This window comes from Manis javanica, chromosome 2, assembly GCF_040802235.1.
Source record: "Manis javanica isolate MJ-LG chromosome 2, MJ_LKY, whole genome shotgun sequence".
Classification (NCBI taxonomy): Eukaryota; Metazoa; Chordata; class Mammalia; order Pholidota; family Manidae; genus Manis; species Manis javanica.
In genome coordinates this window covers 57,228,836-57,252,677 of record NC_133157.1, presented here as the reverse complement: position 1 = coordinate 57,252,677, position 23,842 = coordinate 57,228,836, and the positions used below count along the sequence as shown (strand labels likewise).

At 37.5% G+C, this 23,842-nt stretch overlaps 1 protein-coding gene across 1 annotated transcript in view; it reads right to left on the bottom strand.

Annotated features, from left to right (window-relative positions):
- Nucleotides 1-23,842, bottom strand: part of PTPRD (protein tyrosine phosphatase receptor type D) — a 2,165,650-nt gene that overhangs the window by 1,467,807 nt on the left and 674,001 nt on the right. The gene's annotated exons all lie outside the window — the stretch shown is intronic.

Genomic DNA, 23,842 nt, shown 5'->3' with positions numbered 1-23,842 from the left:
TTTTTTTCCCCCCACCTCATTGCAACTCCTAAAGCTCACCTTTTTATAATCACAGACGCAGTTACAAATGATACAAAAGATACAAGCATTTTCCTGCTCTCGACTTTTAAGATATAATACAAAAGCCATCACAAAGGAGTCAGCTTTCTGAACATACTTTTATTTATACACTTTTAAAGAACTGTTTTCACTTAGAAGCCTCTGAATTATGATAATGAAGACAACATTCCCTTTTTCCCTTTTATTTTCAGAGAAATGCTCATAGCCATGATTTGTGTTTTCTTTTGGCATATAGTTTAATGTGTAAGGCAGCTCAATGGTTTGTATAATTCTTGCATCTTGCATGAGGTTGCAGTCCCCTGTGGGTATGCACTATGTTTAATTCACCTTTATTTCCAGTTCTCACCTTTGTTACTTCCTAAACTCCACATAGCAGGGTGTTCAACAAATACCATATCTGCAGATGACTTTGCCCATATTTTAATTAGAAAATTAATATAATTCAATATAACCTCCTGGAAATTCTCTACTTTCAAGGTTTTGTTTTGTTTCTTCCTTTCTTTCTTCCCTTTCAGCCTATTCTACAAAAAAAAAAAACAAAAAAAACCTCTTCCTCCCTTCTGGGGCTAACTCCATATAAACACTTTGGATTTAATTCACTATCATTTTTTCTGGATCCCACCTAACAATTGCTTTCTCCTCCTCCTCCCACTCGTTCCTTAACTTAAAAATATTCATCATATATCAAGGAGTTACTTTTGTGAGAAACTGCCCTCATTTGGCAAATATTCATAGTTCTTGTTGCAGATATCAGGGGTATCATATAACAAGTGGAAATATTTTGAAGACAACAACCATCATTTTAAGCAAAAGATAATAATACAAATTCTTCCAGAAAAAAATAAGATATTACAGAGAGTAAGCAGAGTCAGTCTCTAACTTGATGGTAAAGATGATTTGGGGAAATCTTGTAAAAGTATGAGAACTGGAATGAGGTGTTCTGCCTTGACCACAACAGGAATAAGACATACATTATTCACAGTAGGTAGGTTCCATAAAGTCACCAGGAACACTAACCCAGTTAATGCTGATGCGTTGTTCCTAGGGAAAATACAGGAGTAAGTTTCTACCAGCTTCAGTCACAATATTTTCAACAACCAGACAATGCAGAACCTTATTTTAAGTGTATTTCTGTTTAAAGACACCTCACTTCATATACTGTATATTGTTGCTTTCCTCACATTGAATAAATAGCCAAACACACTATAATTCTTGCCTAAATGAAGCTTGTCTAACACATATTTTCTCCACAAAGCGAATCTCAGTTATCTTGAATTGAGGAAACATTAACAGCACTTCAGCACTAAGCCTGGGTGCTATTTTAAACAGCGAAATTAGTATAAAAACCCACAAAAACACTCAGAATGTAGCACTGAATAGATTGTAAAAAGGATACTTGTTCATAAACACGAAAGTTAAAGAAGGAGGCAGCAGATCATGACCTTGTTCCACTTTGGCTGGGAAAGTGTATGCAGGGTCACAAATTTTCACTGTGCATGTCTTTGAAAGGCCATGAAAATTCCCAAAGTATTGCTCTTGGGATTACCAGTAAGTTTCAGCAAATACACAAATTCACAAGTATGGGATGAAGCATATACACTTACGACCTACATGAAATGTTCAGTTACGGGATAGTTTAGAACAGATTCTATTATATTAAAAGCTACATCCTATTAGGTGGTTAAAACTCAAGTCCATGTTTAAAGATGTAGTGTGACAGTAGGCTTTATTTTCTACTTCATGTATAATGACAACCATTATTCCTATATAAGGTCATAGAGTGCTGTTAGATTTTTGTATGTCATGAGGAATTAAAACAACTCCACCAAAAATGCAAAGTTTATTTTCTCCCTTTATCTCAAAACAAAATGGGCTTTATCCCAACCTAAAATATTCTGGGAATATTCAAGCAACATCATTCTGGTTTGAAATTCATATAAATTATTGGATTTGTGAAAATGTTATTACTCTCTAAATGCAAATAAATAATAAAACTGTCATCATGAGCAGATTCTTTATTTTAGGAAATAGTCTGAAAAGTGGACAGGGTGAAGGCTGTAGAGCTACAATGACTCTGAATTTGTCACTTAATAGTTTTGCAGTTTTTCTTGGGCAAACTACTTAAATGTGCTGTACATTCAGGATATTTGAAATAGGAATAATAACTGTATTGCATATCATAGTTAATATATACAGAATTCTTAGAAAAGTATTGGGCATGTCAGCACAGTTCAAACAAAAAGTGAACAGCATTCATTATCACAATTATTTACCCATTTACGTTGAAGAGGTAGATGTTATCTGGAAATCATCTATTGATTCACGTGAAACAACTGAAAATAGCTTTAAGAAAAGCTAAAGTATGCAAATCAATGACAATATTTGATATATGAATATGAAAAGCTTATCATTTGCATTTTAGCTGTCTTGCTCCTAATTTCTCAGTACTTTGCTCCTTATATTGATACTTTAGCACCTTTCCCTCACTTAGGCTGTGCTATAAGCCACTGTCCTTAATGACACTTATTCCATTCTCTTGTGCTACTGATCCTGCAAGTCCATTTTTCTGCCTTCTGAGTAGTTTCAGGACTCTCATTTTAACCCCTAGTAATCTGTTTTAAGTCAGTTTCACTGACCAAGGGGATTGATGGTCTTGCCCAAACCCCACCCCAATCTCCCTTCAGGCAGGAAAGTCTGCTCAGAAAAGAACATGGCTTTCAATTCATGCGCCCTTTTCTGAAGAAGTGTCTTAGCCTCCTTACCAGCGATTTCAGTTTCCTATCCTGTAGGCTGCTGTGGAGTCCCGCGTGTGCCACAAGGCAATCATTAATACACACTTAGGAGCCTCCATTCTCCAAGGGCCCATTGATGCATGTGACTCCTGCATCAGCACAAATGAGAAGTTCCTCCCTGAACAAGGCAGATGGAAATGGAAACTATATACTCTGCTAACACTGAATGTATTGCAGCTAAATGATTTGCATTTTGAAAGTTGATCGGTCTTGCAAAAATTAAAGGGAAAGAAAGAGCACTGAGGTCCAGGCGCCAGCTGCAAGGGGGCTGCTTGACCAGGAGCTGAGTTTCTGTCTTCCCCACTGCAGCATCTGTAACACATCAGTGCCTGTCTGAGCTCATGTCTTATTAAAATTGTCACCAGAATTGAATAATATAATGGATATGAAAACAATTCACAAATTAAAATATTTCATAAATATAGTAGTAATCTTACATTTATAGCATCTCTAAGCTTCTCTGTCCCCCTCCTTGTCTGGACCTTTGAGTCCCCATCGTAATTAAAGATCCTTTCTTCAAGTTAAAATGAGTAATATTTAACCCCTGAGCCATGATTGTCAGCAATTTTCAGAAGGATTCGTAAGTATGTGTAACATTTCAGATTTAAATTGGTGACAAATTCTATTTTTAGTTTTTATTTGCTTCTTCTAAAACGGAATCTTGAGCACTTGCTCTTTAAAGGGCTACTGTAATGATGTGTGAAAGATGTTAGAAAACAAAACAGTTTACCTCGGCTTTCATGGTCTATACGATTTGTACGTAGCTTATCAATAGCTCGTTTGTCTTCTTGTCTCATAGGCTGTGCTATAGCCATTTCAACTTCAAAATTACTGCAAAAAAGTAATTGATCCTCTATTTCAATATCCCTGCTGTTTCATGAGCTCTCTTACAATTCGGAGGAATCTATTTCTCACTGATGTTGAAAAACATAATAAGGTCACAGCAGGGAGGCTTCAGTCTCATTAAAGAACATTATTATAAAAATAAAATGATCGAGGGCAAATTGTTTTTGTCCTTGTGGTACTGTTTCTGCACATTCGCATTAATCTGAACATTTAAAGCCACCATAAATTTGTAACCTTCTCTTTATCATTCACTTCACCATGGCAGCCCCTAGTGGTAGAAAGAGATGTCAATTCCTCACATTCAGGGAATTTGTTCCTCTGTTGAAATATAAAGGAATTAAGCCTTCTTTGGAAATGAGGGCTGCAGTCTGTCAATAGCGGAATTTATTTCTGCTCTTAAAAAATCACAGAGAATGCAGTTGTCCAGCAAATGTAGATGCCAGCATTATTTTAAAAAGTGACTGAGCAGAGAAATGAATTGAAATTTTGACCCACTCAGGCTTCCATCTATCATGGGAGCTCATAATAGGGGCACGGCAAAGAAGGATTTAAGATAGAGCAATCACTGATTGCTCTATTAATCTGGTTTAACTGAAACTCAAGCCTGACAGAGTGCATTACACGTTGCGGGCAGAACGGCTTATCAATTCATTACTACTTTCAAGGCTCTCCCTGGCTTTCTTTTTGCCTTCAGCTCCTGGCAAAGGACAGCCTTTTACAGTTCAATTTCTAAGTTTATTTTTGACTGCTTTTAATTAAATTTGATGACCTGCTTCTGCACCAGTGAAGTTATTGGAGTTGCAAAGCACTTTGCTGTTATAATAATAGCTCCCTTGATGTCTGTTCATTATTAACTGCTTTTCAAAAGTACAGCTCTCAACTCTCATTGTATAAATATTTTAAAACTGAATTTCTATAACATAAATATCTGCACAGAAGATAGAGATTCTCCTGCCTGTTTAATAGGTTATCCACGGTTAAATAAATGTTTCTGTGAAGTTTTAAATTATACTCCTAACTGAGAAATGTGTCCTTAAATCATTCTGCACATAAGTTCATATAAATAGTAGCACTGTCTCAGAATAGTAGTCAGTGATTTAAGGGTTCATGATTCTCTACACATAATTCAAAAATAAAATCTTAGGAAGTAAACTGAGTATTTTTCATATAAATAAAATCTTGAAATTAACCTGTGTGTTTTTAAAAATAGTCATTCTTTCTTGTTCTCAAGATGAAATGAAGGAGTATGCCAAAAGAGATTAATTATACAAAAAATTTACTGCTAGGGACAAAAATTAGCAGTGTAATTGAGAATAAATTTAAAAGCCTTGGCACTAGGAAGGAAAAACTGATGAATTGATCAGGTATTGATCTATGCTCCTCCCCTAAACCTCAGGCAAATGATAGGCAGAGTTTAAAAAATCAACTAGGGGCTAATCAAAAACAGGAGTTTAACACTCAAGTAGAGATACTAGTAGAAGGGATAGCAATAGTGGCCAGGTTGATAATAGATGACAGTATGTGGCAGCTACTGTTGCAATGCACCTAGTGTTTGTACCATCCCTGTCATTACCTCCATTTTACAGATGAGGAAATGAAGGTACAGAAACTAAGCAACTTGCTGATCATTATTTATTTAGCCAGGATCCAACCCAGGCAACCCGGTGTCAGATTCATACTCTTAATCACTGTACTGTATTTCAATAAGTTGTAGAAGGTAAGAAGCAAACAGAAGAATGGTGAGTGTTGTCACAGACCTGAGAAAGCACTGCGCATGTGCCCACAATGTGGAAGACCCACAAGCCGCCAGCTAATCCCTTACAAGCACCACTACCAGCCCAGCATTGAACCGAGTATTTTGCAAGGCAGGGGTGATGTTCTGAAAAAGGAAAAATTCACCAAGTTCTAAAGGGGTTTCTCTCTCTTCCCTGACAGCTGGCAATTCCCTCTTCATTCCCATCAACTCTTTCCCCCAACCCCCAAAGTCTAAGTTTATTCTCTGGAGAAATTAAACCTGATGAACTTTAGACTTTGGGCAGAGCTGTTTGAGGTTGGCCATGCTCAGTCAAGGAAATTGAAACCCTCTTCCCCCGCTTGGTTTCCAGAATACCAGCAGCCAAATTATATCACCCCGGTTCCTATTCCAAAAGTTCACTTTAATATGCAAAGGAGAATAAAAGGTCAGGAGTCATTTGGGCAAAACTGCAAACATGATTGAGACCTACATCTGGGACAACCAAAAACAACCAGAAAGGACTGAGATAAAACAGACAGTAGAGGGAGTTAAAGAACAACAAATACAGTGTTCAATAGTGGAATGAGAAAAGGTTCTGTGCTATGATAAAACCAACACAGAATTACAATAAAAGTTAATGGAGGGGGCGGAGCCAGGATGGCGGCGTGAGTAGAGCAGTGGAAATCTCCTCCCAAAAACACATAGAGCTATGAAAATATAACAAAGAAAAATCTTACTAAAATAGAGACCACAGGACACAGGACAACATCCAGACCACATCCACACCTGCAAGAACCCAGCGCCTTGCGAAGGGGGTAAGATACAAGCCCGGGACTGGCGGGACCCGAGCGCCCCTCCCCCCGGCTCCCGGCGGGTGGAGAGAAACCGGAGAGGTTTTTTTTTTTTTTTTTTTTTTTGGCGAGCGCTTTTTGGAAGCCTTGAAGGGATGGGGACCCCAGTGCTAGGGAGGCAGGGTGGCGGGACTGGTGAGCGGGTGCCTGGGACCGGCACCTGAGGACAAAGAATATCCCGCGTTTTTCCCTGTGGGACCGGTGGGTGGGTGCCTGAGACCGGCACCTGAGGACGGAAGAAATTGCGCGTTTTTCCCCTTTTTTTCTCTCTTTTTGGCGAGTGCTTTTTGGAAGCCTTGAAGGGACAGGGACCCCGGTGCTAGGGAGGCAGGGCGGCGGGACTGGTGAGCGGGTGCCTGGGACCAGTGCCTGAGGACAAAGAATATCGAGCGTTCCTTCCCTGCGGGACCGGTGGGCGGGTGCTTTTTGGAAGCCTTGAAAGGACAGGGACCCTGGTGCTAGGGAGACAGGGCAGCAGGACCAGTGAGCAGGTGCCTGGGACCGGCACCTGAGGACAAAAAAAAAAAAAAAAAATCGCATGTTTTTTCCTTTTTTTTTTTTTTTCTTTCTTCCTGTTCCCTCTCTCATTGTTGCTGTTGTTGTTTTGGTTTGGAGAGTGCTTTTTGGAAGTCTTAAAGGGGCAGGACAGGTCACTTAGACCAGAGGCAGGGAATCTGGGGATCTCTGGGCACTCTAACCCCCTGGGCAGCAGGGAGCACAGAGGCCCCTTACGGAGATAAATAGCCTCCTGGCCGCTCCCCCTCCAACGGGGCTCCACCATTTTGGAGGAACAGCCCCAGCCAGCCCAAGCCCACAGCAACAGCGGAGATAAACCCCAAAGCAACTGCGCAGGAAGCAGAAGCCCTGTCTGCGCACAGCTGCCCAGCACAAGCAACTAGAGGTAGCTATTCTCCCAGGAAAAGGCTACAAACCAACAAGAAGGGAAGCTCTTCCAGCGGTCACTTGTACCAGCTCTGCAAACTATGTCTATCACCATGAAAAGGCAAAACTACAGGCAGACAAAGATCACAGAGACAACACCTGAGAAGGAGACAGACCTAACTAGTCCTCCTGAAAAAGAATTCAAAATAAAAATCATGAACATGCTGACAGAGATGCAGAGAAAAATGCAAGAGCAATGGGATGAGATGCAGAGAAAAATACAAGAGCAGTGGGATGAGATGCAGAGAAAAATGCAAGAGCAGTGGGATGAAGTCCGGAAGGAGATCACAGATGTCAGGAAAGAGATCACAGAAGTGAAACAATCCCTGGAAGGATTTATAAGCAGAATGGATAAGATGCAAGAGGCCATTGAAGGAATAGAAGCCAGAGAACAGGAACGTATAGAAGCTGACACAGAGAGAGATAAAAGGATCTCCAGGAATGAAACAACACTAAGAGAAATATGTGACCAATACAAAAGGAATAACATTCGTATTATAGGGATACCAGAAGAGGAAGAAAGAGGAAAAGGGATAGAAAGTGTCTTTGAAGAAATAATTGCTGAAAAATTCCCCAAACTGGGGGAGGAAATAATCGAACAGACCATGGAATTACACAGAACCCCCAACAGAAAGGATCCAAGGAGGACAACACCAAGACACATAGTAATTAAAATGGCAAGGATCAAGGACAAGGAAAGAGTTTTAAAGGCAGCTAGAGAGAAAAAGGTCACCTATAAAGGAAAAACCAATCAGGCTAACATCAGACTTCTCAACAGAAACCCTACAGGCCAGAAGAGAATGGCATGATATACTTAATGCAATGAAACAGAAGGGCCTTGAACCAAGGATACTTTATCCAGCACGACTATCATTTAAATATGATGGTGGGATCAAACAATTCCCAGACAAGCAAAATCTGGAGGAATTTGCTTCCCACAAACCACCTCTACAGGGCATCCTACAGGGACTGCTCTAGATGGGAGCACCCCTAAAAAGAGCACAGAACAAAACACACAACATATGAAGAATAGAGGAGGAGGAATAAGAAGGGAGAGAAGAAAAGAATCTCCAGACAGTGTATATAACAGCTCAATAAGCGAGCTAAGTTAGGCAGTAAGATACTAAAGAAGCTAACCTTGAACCTTTGGTAACCACGAATCTAAAGCCTGCAATGGCAATAAGTACATATCTCTCAATAGTCACCCTAAATGTAAATGGAATTAATGCACCAATGAAACGACACAGAGTAATAGAATGGATAAAAAAGCAAGACCCATCTATATGCTGCTTACAAGAAACTCACCTTAAACCCAAAGATAAGCATAGACTAAAAGTCAAGGGATGGAAAAACATATTTCAGGCAAACAACAGTGAGAAGAAAGCAGGGGTTGCAGTACTAATATCAGACAAAATAGACTTCAAACAAAGAAAGTAACAAGAGATAAAGAAGGCCACTACATAATGATAAAGGGCTCAGTCCAACAAGAGGATATAACCATTCTAAATATATATGCACCCAATACAGGAGCACCAGCATATGTGAAGCAAATACTAACAGAACTAAAGAGGGAAATAGACTGCAATGCATTCATTGTAGGAGACTTCAACACACCACTCACCCCAAAGGATAGATCCACCGGGCAGAAAATAAGTAAAGACACACAGGCACTGAACAACACACTAGAACAGATGGACCTAATAGACATCTATAGAACTCTACATCCAAAAGCAACAGGATATACATTCTTCTCAAGTGCACATGGAACATTCTCCAGAATAGACCACATACTAGCTCACAAAAAGAGCCTCAGTAAATTCCAAAATATTGAAATTCTACCAACCAATTTTTCAGACCACAAAGGTATGAAAGTAGAAATAAATTCTACAAAGAAAACAAAAAGGCTCACAAACACATGGAGGCTTAACAACATGCTACTAAATAATCAATGGATCAATGAACAAATCAAAATAGAGATCAAGGAATATATAGAAACAAATGACAACAACAACACTAAGCCCCAACTTCTGTGGGACGCAGCGAAAGCAGTCTTAAGAGGAAAGTATATAGCAATCCAGGCACACTTGAAGAAGGAAGAACAATCCCAAATGAATAGTCTAACATCACAATTATTAAAACTGGAAAAAGAAGAACAAATGAGGCCTAAAGTCAGCAGAAGGAGGGACATAATAAAGATCAGAGAAGAAATAAACAAAATTGAGAAGAATAAAACAATAGCAAAAATCAACGAAACCAAGAGCTGGTTCTTTGAGAAAATAAACAAAATAGATAAGCCTCTAGCCCAACTTATTAAGAGAAAAAGAGAGTCAACACAAATCAACATAATCAGAAATGAGAATGGAAAAATCACGACAGACTCCACAGAAATACAAAGAATTATTAAAGACTACTATGAAAACCTATATGCCAACAAGCTGGAAAACCTAGAAGAAATGGACAACTTCCTAGAAAAATACAACCTCCCAAGACTGACCAAGGAAGAAACACAAAAGTTAAACAAACCAATTACAAGCAAAGAAATTGAAACAGTAATCAAAAAACTACCCAAGAACAAAACCCCGGGGCCGGACGGATTTACCTCGGAATTTTATCAGACACACAGAGAAGACATAATACCCATTCTCCTTAAAGTGTTCCACAAAATAGAAGAAGACGGAATACTCCCAAACTCATTCTATGAAGCCAACATCACCCTAATACCAAAACCAGGAAAAGACCCCACCAAAAAAGAAAATTACAGACCAATATCCCTGATGAATGTAGATGCAAAAATACTCAATAAAATATTAGCAAACAGAATTCAACAGTATATCAAAAGGATCATACACCATGACCAAGTGGGGTTCATCCCAGGGATGCAAGGATGGTACAACATTCGAAAATCCATCAACATCATCCACCACATCAACAAAAAGAAAGACAAAAACCACATGATCATCTCCATAGATGCTGAAAAAGCATTTGACAAAATTCAACATCCATTCATGATAAAAACTCTCAGCAAAATGGGAATAGAGGGCAAGTACCTCAACATAATATAGGCCATATATGATAAACCCACAGCCAGCATTATACTGAACAGCGAGAAGCTGAAAGCATTTCCACTGAGATCGGGAACCAGACAGGGATGCCCACTCTCCCCACTGTTATTTAACGTAGTACTGGAGGTCCTAGCCACGGCAATCAGACAAAACAAAGAAATACAAGGAATCAAGATTGGTAAAGAAGAAGTTAAACTGTCACTATTTGCAGATGATATGATACTGTACATAAAAAACCCTAAAGACTCCACTCCAAAACTACTAGAACTAATATCGGAATACAGCAAAGTTGCAGGATACAAAATTAACACACAGAAATCTGTAGCTTTCCTATACACTAACAACGAATCAATAGAAAGAGAAATCAGGAAAACAATTCCATTCACCATTGCATCAAAAAGAATAAAATACCTAGGAATAAACCTAACCAAAGGAGTGAAAGACTTATACTCTGAAAACTACAAGTCACTCTTAAGAGAAATTAAAGGGGACACTAATAAATGGAAACTCATCCTATGCTCATGGCTAGGAAGAATTAATATCGTCAAAATGGCCATCCTGCCCAAAGCAATATACAGATTTGATGCAATCCCTCTCAAATTACCAGCAACATTCTTCAATGAATTGGAACAGATAATTCAAAAATTCATATGGAAACACCAAAGACCCCGAATAGCCAAAGCAATCCTGGAAAAGAAGAATAAAGTAGGGGGGATCTCACTCCCCAACTTCAAGCTCTACTACAAAGCCATAGTAATCAAGACAATTTGGTACTGGCACAAGAACAGAGCCACAGACCAGTGGAACAGATTAGAGACCCCAGAAATTAACCCAAACATACATGGTCAATTAATATTTGATAAAGGAGCTATGGACATACAATGGCAAAATGACAGTCTCTTCAACAGATGGAGCTGGCAAAACTGGACAGCTACATGTAGGAGAATGAAACTGGACCATTGTCTAACCCCATATACAAAGGTAAACTCAAAATGGATCAAAGACCTGAATGTAAGTCATGAAACCATTAAACTCTTGGAAAAAAACATAGGCAAAAACCTCTTAGACATAAACATGAGTGATCTCTTCTTGAACATATCTCCCCGGGCAAGGAAAACAACAGCAAAAATGAGCAAGTGGGACTACATTAAGCTGAAAAGCTTCTGTACAGCGAAAGACACCATCAATAGAACAACAAGGAACCCTACAGTATGGGAGAATATATTTGAAAATGACAGATCCGATAAAGGCTTGACGTCCAGAATATATAAAGAGCTCACACGCCTCAACAAACAAAAAACAAATAACCCAATTAAAAAATGGGCAGAGGAACTGAACAGACACTTCTCCAAAAAAGAAATACAGATGGCCAAGAGACACATGAAAAGATGCTCCACATCGCTAATTATCAGAGAAATGCAAATTAAAACTACAATGAGGTATCACCTCACACCAGTAAGGATAGCTGCCATCCAAAAGACAAACAACAACAAATGTTGGCGAGGCTATGGAGAAAGGGGAACCCTCCTACACTGCTGGTGGGAATGTAAATTAGTTCAACCATTGTGGAAAGCAGTATGGAGGTGCATCAAAATGCTCAAAACAGACCTACCATTTGACCCAGGAATTCCACTCCTAGGAATTTACCCTAAGAACGCAGCAATCAAGTTTGAGAAAGATAGATGCACTCCTATGTTTATCGCAGCACTATTTACAATAGCCAAGAATTGGAAGCAACCTAAATGTCCATCGGTAGATGAATGGATAAAGAAGATGTGGTACATATACACAATGGAATAGTACTCAGCCATAAGAAGTGGAAAAATCCAACCATTTGCAGCAACATGGATGGAGCTGGAGAGTATTATGCTCAGTGAAATAAGCCAAGCGGAGAAAGAGAAATACCAAATGATTTCACTCATCTGAGGAGTATAGGAACAAAGGAAAAACTGAAGGAACAAAACAGCAGCAGAATTACAGAACCCAAAAATGGACTAACAGGTACCAAAGGGAAAGGAACTGGGGAGGATGGGTGGGCAGGGAGGGATAAGGGGGGGGAAGAAGAAGGGGGGTATTAAGATTAGCATGCATGGGGGGGAGGGAGCAAGGGGAGGGTGGGCTGCACAACACAGAGAGGACAAGTAGTGACTCTACAACATTTTGCTAAGCTGATGGACAGTAACCGTAATGTGGTTGTTAGGGGGGACCTGATATAGGGGAGAGCATAGTAAACATAGTATTCTTCATGTAAGTGTAGATTAAAAATTTAAAAAAAAAAAAAAAAGAAAGAAAGAAAGAAAAGGGGGATTACTCCTTAACAGGATAAAACTATTGGTAAATCAAAGATCAACGCATGCTTTAAATATCCTTAATGTTGATCACTTAAAGGGTGTCAGATGATCAGCTATGGAGGTACTCTTTTCTGATAATATTCCTTTCTCTTAATTAAAAAAAAAAAAAAAAGCAGTTACTGTGTGCTGACCTCCAATGAGTTCTGCACAGTGGTATAGAGGGCATGTCAAAGTGTGGGCAAAGGGTCTGTTTGTTTCTACGCAGAAGATCAAGGCCTAGCTTGGATACCCAGAAAATGAACTAAGATACGATATGAGGAGGCGCTTCCGGCATCAGCACTCTCTGGAGGACTCGTGCCGGGGGTTGATCATCAAAAAGCCTCCACAGGGATCCGGACGATGCTGCGGTTGTGGCTGCATCCAGCCCACCGTCTCCTGGACTTGCCATAAGAATGAGGAGGGAGATGTCTAGGCTGGCATGTGCATACAGTGAGACAACGAATTTGACCGGATCTGTACTGTTGGAACTCAACCAGGAGTTGGGAGGGGTGCAAGTTGTAGCACTCCAAAATCTCATGACTATAGACTATCTATGGTTAAAAGAACATATGGGATGTGAACAGATCCCAGAAATGGGCTGCTTTAATTTGTCTGATGGTTCAAGTACAGTTGGACAATATCCATCATATCATAGATAAATTTTCACAAATGCCTAGGGTGCCTAAATGGTTTTCTTGGCTTCACTGGAGATGGATGGTAATTATAGATTTGCTTTGTTTATGTCACCGTATTCCTATTATGTTAATATGTGTGTGCAAATTAGTTAGTAGTTTAAAACCTATACATACTTAAGGTACTATACAAGAAGATATGTCAAAGAAATAATCAATCCTCCCAAGTTTCCTTCATATGCTACATCTATAGCTTTTCTTCTTCCTTCCTAATTACAACCCTTAAATAGAATTCGTGCCTCGTATCGAATTTACCGAGTATCATAATTCCTCCAGGTGGTAAAGATACCTCGAGACAAGTGCTGGGCATAGAAGCAACAGGGCATAAATCTGCAAAGAAGTAAAAAGCTAACCTTTGCAAACAATATGGCTTCTCTCTCACTTACCAACTTTACATTTCCCTGTATGGCCCTGGAAGATGACTGGTTAGCCAGAGACGGGTAAGATTCCTCAAGGGAGGAACAACCTAAGACAGGCACAGTCGCAGGGGGGCCATCAGGTGAGAATTTGGGGATCAACAGAGGTGAGGCTCAGAACCTCACCCCCCCTGCTTTGAGAGAAATCTTCTGCATCCGTGGATGTCTTGCTGCCCTTGTCTAGCCTGGATTAATACTTAGTCAATAGGCACACACCTGATTATCTGATCATCTACATTTGCCTTCTTACAGCACTAAACTATGTTTTCCACCTTTATCTTGCATCTACCTACCACTTCAGCATTTTATTAAAAATAAAAATAATAATAATAATAGGAGAAATGTGGGATCAACATATAAATCAAGTACAAAAATCAAACGAATATTCATATTTGACCTGATTGTTTATAGTTCATAATGCGTGATCAAAACCGAAAGTTTCTGTGATGACTGCCCTTGTACTGTTCACCATGTAAGAATTTATTCACTATGTAAGAATTCGTTCACCATGTAAGAACTTGTTTGTTATGCTTCAGAAGATTGGAGACTGACGAGAATTAGGCTTGAGATGGATTAATGATTGTACATTGAGCGTTGACCCCCCTATACTGAATTTTATTGTTGTTAACAACCATTTGATCAATAAATATGAGATGCCCTCTCAAAAAAAAAAAAAGTTAATGGAAATTAAAAGTATGATAAGATTTTAAAAACAAGAAAAAATAAGGTAAAACAAACATAAGAACATTTTTTTAAGGGGAACTACATTCTAAAAATGACAGTGTCATGAAAGAAAGAAAGGCTAGTGAAGTGTTCCTGATGGAAGGGGACTGGACTGTAGAGACACGGTTACCACTAAATTAAATAAGGCCATTAGGCTGAGGTTTCTTAGTGTTGTAGAGGTCTATGTAAACAAACCAAAATCTAAAGACATAAATGCCTCAAGATTAGGGGACTGAAACCTGCACATAGCCAGACACAAACAGCCAATTCGCTATAGCTGAAAGCTTCCCCGAAGCCTATGCGTGATCTCCTTACCTTACTTCTGCTTTTTCTCTATAGAAGTCTGTCTGAGCTCCTACTGGAAGAGCACTGCTAACCACCTGCTGTTTGATGTTGCCCAACTGCAATAGATATTTCCTCAAAGAAATAGATTTTTTAATATGCCTCAATGTATCTTTTAACACAAGTAAATATAACACATGATTGTAAACTAGACCCTATAATTGAGGAAAAGCATATTTTAAAGAACAACCTTCACCAAAATCAGAACACCAGCAGTAGATTACATAGAAATAAATCAAAGTTCCTTTCACTACAGCTGATGACCTTATTATAATTGTCAGAGAATATCCGTCCTCTTAGGAAACATAAACTCAAGTATTTAGATGTGAAGGGCAATGATGTATGCTACCTCCTCTCAAATGACTGAAGGAGAGAAAGCATGGATATAGTACGTGTGTGTGTGTGTGTGTGTGTGTGTGTGTGTGTGTGTGTATGTGCATGTGTGTGTTTACAGTGAAAAAAGCAAATGAGGCAAATATTAACTATAGATAATCTGGGTAGGAAGTAGAAATTTTCCTTATACCTTTTTCCACAGCATTTTTGTTTTTCACTTTTTTAAACAGATAAAACAACTTTTAAAAATATCAGTGACAAGGAAGATAAAGGCAAGAAGTCAAAGAGTAAAACAAACGACATAAACAATTTTTTAGAAGACAGAAAAGGAGAATCTAGAAGGTCCTATAGCTGACTAGTGAAAAGAGGAAACTGTGACAGCTAAGGTGAAGCTATCAAAGAAATTATATAAGAAAAAATTTTAGCACAAAAAACAGCAGTCTCCAAACTGAAATTTGCCCCATGCCAAGGCACATCATCATGAATCTTGAGAGGTTTTGTAAAGGCAAAAACAAAACAGAACAGAAAAGTAAAATAGAAGTCACCTACAAATGAAAGAGAATCAAGCTGGCATTAGAGTGATGCTTCCATAATTGTCAAAGAGAAGGAAGAGGTGAAATCCAGGAATGCAGCAGAGAAAAGTAGACACAGGATGGCCTAGAGAGCAACCAGCAAGATAGGAGGAAAAGGGTGGAAGTCTGGAGTGTCATCTCACTGTAATAATGGGATTCACAAATATTTTAATCATTTGTGAAACTGAAATTTTAAGTCATCTTCAATAACCTCTGAGCTTTAGGGAAAATAAAGACCTTATGCTAAAAATATCAAAAACCTGGAAAGCAGAATTTATGTAACCATAATAATGTAAATTCTGCATTATCTATTTCACCAAAACAATTAGATTCAATAGATTAAGAGGATAGTGGAAAAGAAGTCTTGTAAAAGACTGTGAGTGTCCTACATCCTCATATAAATATAATAGGAAGTTAATAGGTGATGCTTAAAACTGATCAAGATAACAATATAAGCATATGTAAAAATTAATAAAGGGAAACCTCACTGACATTGTTGTTTGGGGTCTTATCTTCTATATAAAACATTGAAGAAGGTTCTACATAAGGATCTTGAAAGAGATTGATAGAGCTTGATGAATATCCAAAATGGTTATGTTTCACCTTACATTAACATGTTATTAAAAAGCATTGTTTCAACTTCTATTTTTAAACAAATACTGAGTTTACTGGTCTTTTATCACTTTTCATTTTCCCTGTAACATTCAACACAGGACAACACCGATCATTATCTAACTCTACCTAAACTTCCCAACTTCTTTGCAACCTGAGATTATTCCTTCTCTTACTCATCTTGCCTTTTAATGTCCATGTCTCATAACAATTTTATTCTAACTCCTGCTTTTCTATTTGTTTTATTCTAATATCCAATAATTACTTCTGGGAAGGAATGTCAAATCTATATGCCAAGCTCCACATCTCTTCTAAGTTTGTTTCATGCTTGCAATCCTCTCTCATATATTTACATAATATTCTGCCACCATGTTAAGTGCGCAAAACCTTTGTAAGAATAAAGGAGATGTCATTATTTGGGGGGAATTGTAACTACATGATAGTAATTTTTCTAAGCACTATGGCAACAATATGATAAAGAGGAAAAATAATGGCTATGAAGACAGTAGTGGTGCAGTCAGCAAGGAAACTTAAATTTTCCAAGCAAAATAACTGAGTTAAAAAAAATAAATAAAAGGGAATAGGCAAGGGAAAATAGGCAAAAAGGGAAGATAGAAAAGAGACTATAAAAGAAGGCTCTCAGGACTTGGAGAAGTTTTTCACCTCAACAAATACATGTTGAATGAATGGAACAGAGGAAATTAAGAGGAAAGAAAAAAGGGAGGAAAAAACCCATAATTTAAAATCTTGATAAGTGTGAAAATAATTATATCAGTACTAGAATTCAGAAAACAAATAAAGAAAAATAAGCATCAAATGTAATATGACTCATTCTTGACTAAAATGATAGTTGAAACCAGAGGCCAAAATTTCTAACTAGTGTCAATCTGAAACTTTCAAGAGAAACTAAGAAATCGACACAAAGCACTTTGAGAAAACAAAGTTTTAGTTTACCCACCAGCCTTCTCTACCTTATCAGCATTATAAATTTGAGTTTCTGTAATTACAACCAGAAAATGTTTCCTGTAATAAACTAAACTTAATTTTAACAGTTGCAAGTATTGTTGATTTGTAACCTTGAGACTGATAATGCTTATTGTGGAAAATTAAATACATTTGAATGTTGTATGAAAACATGTTGATTTACGTTTTGTATTTTATAGGTCTTAGAAGGTTGATTTTGCTCATTAATTCTAACATTTAAACACTGCTGTGGATTTCACAGACTGGTAATAACTACTATATACCCCACCAGTATAAAATACTAAGTATTTTTGCATTAAGTTAAAAAAATTTAATAGCATTTGCACTTGTGATGTTCTTCGGTCCCATACAATACAAAGTCCACAGATCACTGGAGGAGGATCATAAAATAAAGAAAAAATACATTGGCTAACATTCAAGACCACCAAAAGGAATCTCCATCCCTTTCTTTTCAGTATTAACACCCTTTATTACAAAAAGAATTGTTAACTGTCCTTTTCCATGTTTCCCTATATTCAAAACCACTGTTTGTGTAGAAATTGTTATCATCAGCTACAATACCATTCCCCACCTGTGCATCGTCCCTGTGTGAGTTACATCAAATTCAGCTTCCTTGGTCGGGTGGGGAGGGGGAAGAGGGTAAAGGGTGCAAGAGTTTGCAATCACCATATAGGGTGGTCACAGGGAAGGTAGTATAGCATGCAGAATACAGTTAATGGTTCTGCAACATCTTACTGTGTTTATAGACAGTGACCACATTAGAGGGGATGAGGATTTAATAGGAAGGGTAACAGTTGAACCACTATGTTGTATATTTGAAACCAACATAAGATTTTATATCAATGATACTTTAATAAGAAAAAGGTCAGTTTGCTTCAGGAAACCTTCTCATTTGCTTTAACACAAAAATTGTGTTCTGCAAAACAGTCTGCACTTGATCTCTCCTTATGTTTTGGCATCTAACACTAAAAGGTATCTGAACGTATATGATGAAAATACCTGCATAATAATGTACTATTCCACAGTATCTCTATATAGCATATTTCTTTTTGTGGAAAATTATTTAAAGCCAGAAATATGTTATTCATATCTATATCTCCCACAGGTATATGGAGATATGTACGTAGTAAATGCTTAACATTTTTTGAATGATATCAACTTTCAACCATTTTGAGACTCCATTTTTGTGTTTTGTTTTTAGCTCTGATTTACTTTCATATCACTTTCATTCTTTTTAAACAAAGGACACACAAAAAAAGTCCAGTTGAGAGTTTTGGCTTGTGGTAATGTAATTCTCCCAGATTTTACTGCACATTATTTGGAATTCTTAGTAGTTTCAGTGCAACCAACATGAAATACATTTTGATTTATTCTAGGTATATAATCTTGAATGACAAATTAATACTGATTCATATGAACAAATTCTCAATTGGTAATTTCCAATATTTTATTACAGTCTGCAAAGTATCTTCATAGTGCTTCAGCAAATGTAATTTCAAATGTTAAAATTCAACCCAACTACCAGTTGTTAATATTAAATAATTTTTGTTGCTACATAATGTTAGCTGCAGCTTTAATTTTAGGTCATGGAGGGTTATTAATGTTATATGGCTGGAAATAATTTCTAGATCAATTAATCAATGCTACCTTAATATTCTGTCTTTAATTTTCATACTACATTTATTCTGTGAAAGGATTTCATAAAAGGAAGTTGTTTTGTGTTGCCAAGTTCATTATCTTGAGATCTTGTGCCAAGCTGATTTCCCTTTGTGGTCAATGGGTAGAGGAAAACACCTCCTGAATTACTGAACCATGGTGGTTTAATGGGAAGGCCACATAATGTTAAAGTGAAAAGAAGAGAATTTTCTCTGCAAATATCTACTTGAAGATACTCTGCTGAAAAGCAGAGATATTTCAGGAACAACTACCACTTCAACTCCAGTATGCATGCACATGTATATGTACATATACACATGTGTCTGTATTTTGGTAAGTTGTATTACATCAATCAATGCTCATACCAACCAAATGCTTCAACATTTTCAAAAGGCTTCCACAAACATTGTACCAGTTGACTTACAGAAAGGAGACAAATTTTGCACAAATGAATAATTTAAGGTTTGAAGAGAATAGTAGGCTCTGGACTGCACTCATTCAATGCAGGACAGATATTTGAGTCCAGGTCAACAAATACCAAATCTGTCCCCCAGTACCTAAGTCGGTCCAGTGACAACTGTAAACTCCCGCTGTACACATTTTCTTCTTCCATTTTTCTAGTCTCCATGTGTTGTTAGCTCACACATTTGTAATGTACATGTTAGGGAATGTAGCAAGGAAAAGCAGTGTGGGAGAATATATTTGTAAACAACTCATGTGATAAGGGATTAACATCCAAAATATATAAAGAACTCATGCCTCAACACCCAAAACACAAATAACCCGGACAAAAAGTGGGCAGAGGACCTGAACAGACATCTTCCAAAGTAGGAATACAGATGGCCAATAGGTGCATGAAAAGATGCTCCACATTGTTAATCACCAGCCAAATGCAAATAAAAACCACAATAAGATATCACCTCACATGGGTAGAATGACTACTATCCAAAAGACAAGAAATAACAAGTTTTGGTAAGGATTTTGAGAAAAGGAAAATAAATTTGTGCAGCCACTGTGGAAAGCAGCATGGAGGTTTCTCAAAAAACTAAAAATAGAAATATATTACCCAGTAATTCTACTTCTAGGAATTTACCGAAAGAAAACAAAATCTGTGATTTGAAAAGATATAGGCACCCCTAAGTTTACTGCCACATAATTTACAATAGCCAAGATATGGGAGCAAACTTAGTGTCCATCAGTCGATGAATGGATAAAGATGTGGTACATATACACAATGGGATATTATTCAGCCATCGAAAGACAGAAATCCTTCCATTTGCAACAACATGGATGGATCTAGAGGGTATAATGCTAAGTGAAATAAGCCAGACAGAGAAAGAAAAATACCATATGATTTCACTAATTTGTGGACTCAAAAAACAAAACAAAATGAATGAAATAGCAGTAGACCCCTAGACAATGAGAGGTGACTGGCGGTTTACCATCGGGGAGAGGTTAGAATAGGCAGGTAGGGGAGGTGAGGGAGATAAAGGGGAACAAAAACTCTCAATCATAATATAAGTTGGTCATGGCATAGTAATACAGCATGGCGAATATAGCCAATGATTCTATAACATCTTCCTAGGTTGACAGACAGTAACTATACTAGTTGTTGGAGTGGTGGGGGTGAGGATTTAATAATATGGGTAACTGTTGAACTACTGTGTTGTGTACTTGAAAGCAATATAGGATTTTATATCAACTGCACTTCAAAAAAAAGATAACATCTAGTGTATCAAATTGATTATTCTAAGCTTGAAACAAATTATTAATATTCAAATTCACGTAGTATGTATCACTAATGTCATCATTTTCTACAAAATGAAAAATGGAACAGTAAAAGTGAGCACATGTACAATCATTCATTTTAAAAGGTCGAATTTAGTTATTAAAACCAGTGAAAGCACATGTCTATATATTTAACCTTCAAGCCCCTACTCAAGTTTCATCCCTCCCTTGCTGACTCTGTATATTTACTAAATAGGAATTATCTTCATGCTCCCAAACCTTTAATAGACTTAAAAAGAGTTTTAGGATTTTTAATATAAACTAATAAATAACTTACATAGATTAAGTCTTTATTTTTACAAAAATACAGGGTTTTACTCCAATTCTGTTTGTAACATGATTTGTAGTCTCTCCAATAAGTGTGTTGACTATTTTTTTTATGTCCTTACTCTTCTATAAACCTCTTTTCTTATGAAAACATTTCAATGATTTAATTTTCAAAATTAGCAATTTTTCTGAATATAGTAAAAGTAACCATGTGAAAACATCAGAAAACTAAGTCAAAATATGAAAATTATGGAAACACCAAAGACCTCGAATAGCCAAAGCAATCCTGAGAAGGAAGAATAAAGTGGGGGGAATCTCGCTCCCCTACTTCAAGCTCTACTACAAAGCCACAGTTATCAAGACAATTTGGTACTGGCACAAGAACAGAGCCACAGACCAGTGGATCAGATTAGAGACTCCAGACATTAACCCATACATATATGGTCAATTAATATATGATAAAGGAGCCATGGACATACAATGGGGAAATGACAGTCTCTTCAACAGATGGTACTGGCAAAACTGGACAGCTACATGTAAGAGAATGAAACTGGATCACTGTCTAACTCCATAAACAAAAGTAAATTTGAAATGGATCAAAGACCTGAATGTAAGTCATGAAACCATAAAACTCTTAGAAAAAAACATAGGCAAAAATCTCTTGGACATAAACATTAGCAACTTCTTCATGAACATATCTACCCAGGCAAGGAAAACAGAAGCAAAAATGAACAAGTGGGACTACATCAAGCTTAAAAGCTTCTGTACAGCAATGGACACCATCAATAGAACAAAAAGACATCCTACAGTATGGGAGAATACATTCGTAAATGACAGATCCGATGAAGGCTTGACATCCAAAATATATAAAGAGCTCACACACCTCAACAAACAAAAAGCAAATAATCCAATTAAAAAATGGGCATAGGAGCTGAGCAGACAGTTCTCCAAAGAAGAAATTCAGATGGCCAACAGACACATGAAAAGATGTTCCACATCGCTAGTTATCAGAGAAATGCAAATTAAAACCACAATGAGATATCACCTCACACCAGTAAGGATGGCTACCATCTGAAAGACAAACAACAACAAATGTTGGTGAGGTTGTGGAGAAAGGGGAACCCTCCTACACTGCTGGTGGGAATATAAATTATTTCAACCATTGTGGAAAGCAGTATGGAGGTTCCTCAAAATGCTCAAAATAGACATACCATTTTACCCAGGAATTCCACTTCTAGGAATTTACCCTAAGAATGCAGCCGCCCAATTTGAAAAAGACAGATGTACCCTTATGTTTATTGCAGCACTATTTAGAATAGCCAAGAAATGGGAGCAACCTAAGTGTCCATCAGTATCCAGAATTGATAAAGAAGATGTGGTACATATACACAATGGAATATTATTCAGCCATAAGAAAATAACAAATCCTACCATTTGCAACAACATGGATGGAGCTAGAGGGTATTATGCTCAGTGAAATAAGCCAGGTGGAGAAAGACAAATACCAAATGATTTCACTCATACATGGAGTATAAGAGCAAAGAAAAACTGAAGGAACAAAACAGCAGCAGAATCACAGAACCCAAGAATGGACTAACAGTTACCAAAGGGAAAGGAACTGGGGAGAATGGGAGGCAAGGGAGGGGTAAGGGCAGGGAAGATGAAAGGGAGTATTACGATTAGCATGTATAATGTGTCAGGGTGGGGTGATGGGGAGGGCTGTGTAACACAGAGAAGACAAGAGGTGATTCTACAACATCTTACTACACTGATGGACAGTGACTCTAATGGGGTTTGTGGGGGGACTTAGTGAAGGGGGACCCTAGTAAACATAATGTTAATGTAACTGTAGATTAATGATAACAGCAACAAAAAAGAATAGACCTGTTCCTTCTTTCATGTCATAATTGTTCTTCTAAAGCATCTATTTTAGTAGTTTCATAGAATTTCACTATTTGGAAAAAATCTATTTTATAAATTCTATGCAATCATATATTTGGGCTGTTTATCATTTTCATTGCTACAAAAACAGACTATGAAAAAACAAAAACATATTTTGTTTAAATATTTTCAGACTTTCCTAATTATTTCCTTATATTAAATCACCAGATATAGAACTGTGTCAAAAGGAAGGATAACATATTTGATAAGTAGACTGACTACTTATTATATGTTCCTTGTGCATATATCTATATTTTAATTGCATTTGCTCTATTAGCTATTCAGTTTGAATCTGTGGACAGAAGAGATTCTATATGAATTATACTAAGATATGCGTATAAGCCTAGTACATAGGTCTGAAAAGTATAAAAAAGATTCTTAAATCTTATATAGTATAGCTCTTCCATTCCCTAAATCTATAGCCTGTTATTCCATTCGGCCCACAAAAGTTACATATTATGTGTCTGGGTGATACATACATTTTGGCTTATGGATTCATGAAGGTACAGATTCAATGAGGATCATAACTAGAATCTGTGCAGCAAAAGGTTATATTTGATCCTTACTTCTGATATCTTCTAATCTGAAACCCAGAAGTCAAGGGGTCTTTTGAGTTACTGGATTACCAGCCCACATTACTTTGGAAGGGACAGACTTTGGGATCCTCAAGGGTAACTCAGCCTTAGGTATCTGCCATTGAGAAGGCTACAGAAAAAGGTGCCAGTTTGAAATGCTTAATAATGAATCTGTTCCCACTTTGGTCAATTCTAGACATAGTCTTTCCTCCTTACTCACAGATACTATCAGGTTTCATCTATTCTACTTGTAGTTCAGGCATTTTGACAGTTGAGAAGGAAACCCATCCATAGTTACCTGTTCTCCCATTTAAAGTTAAGAA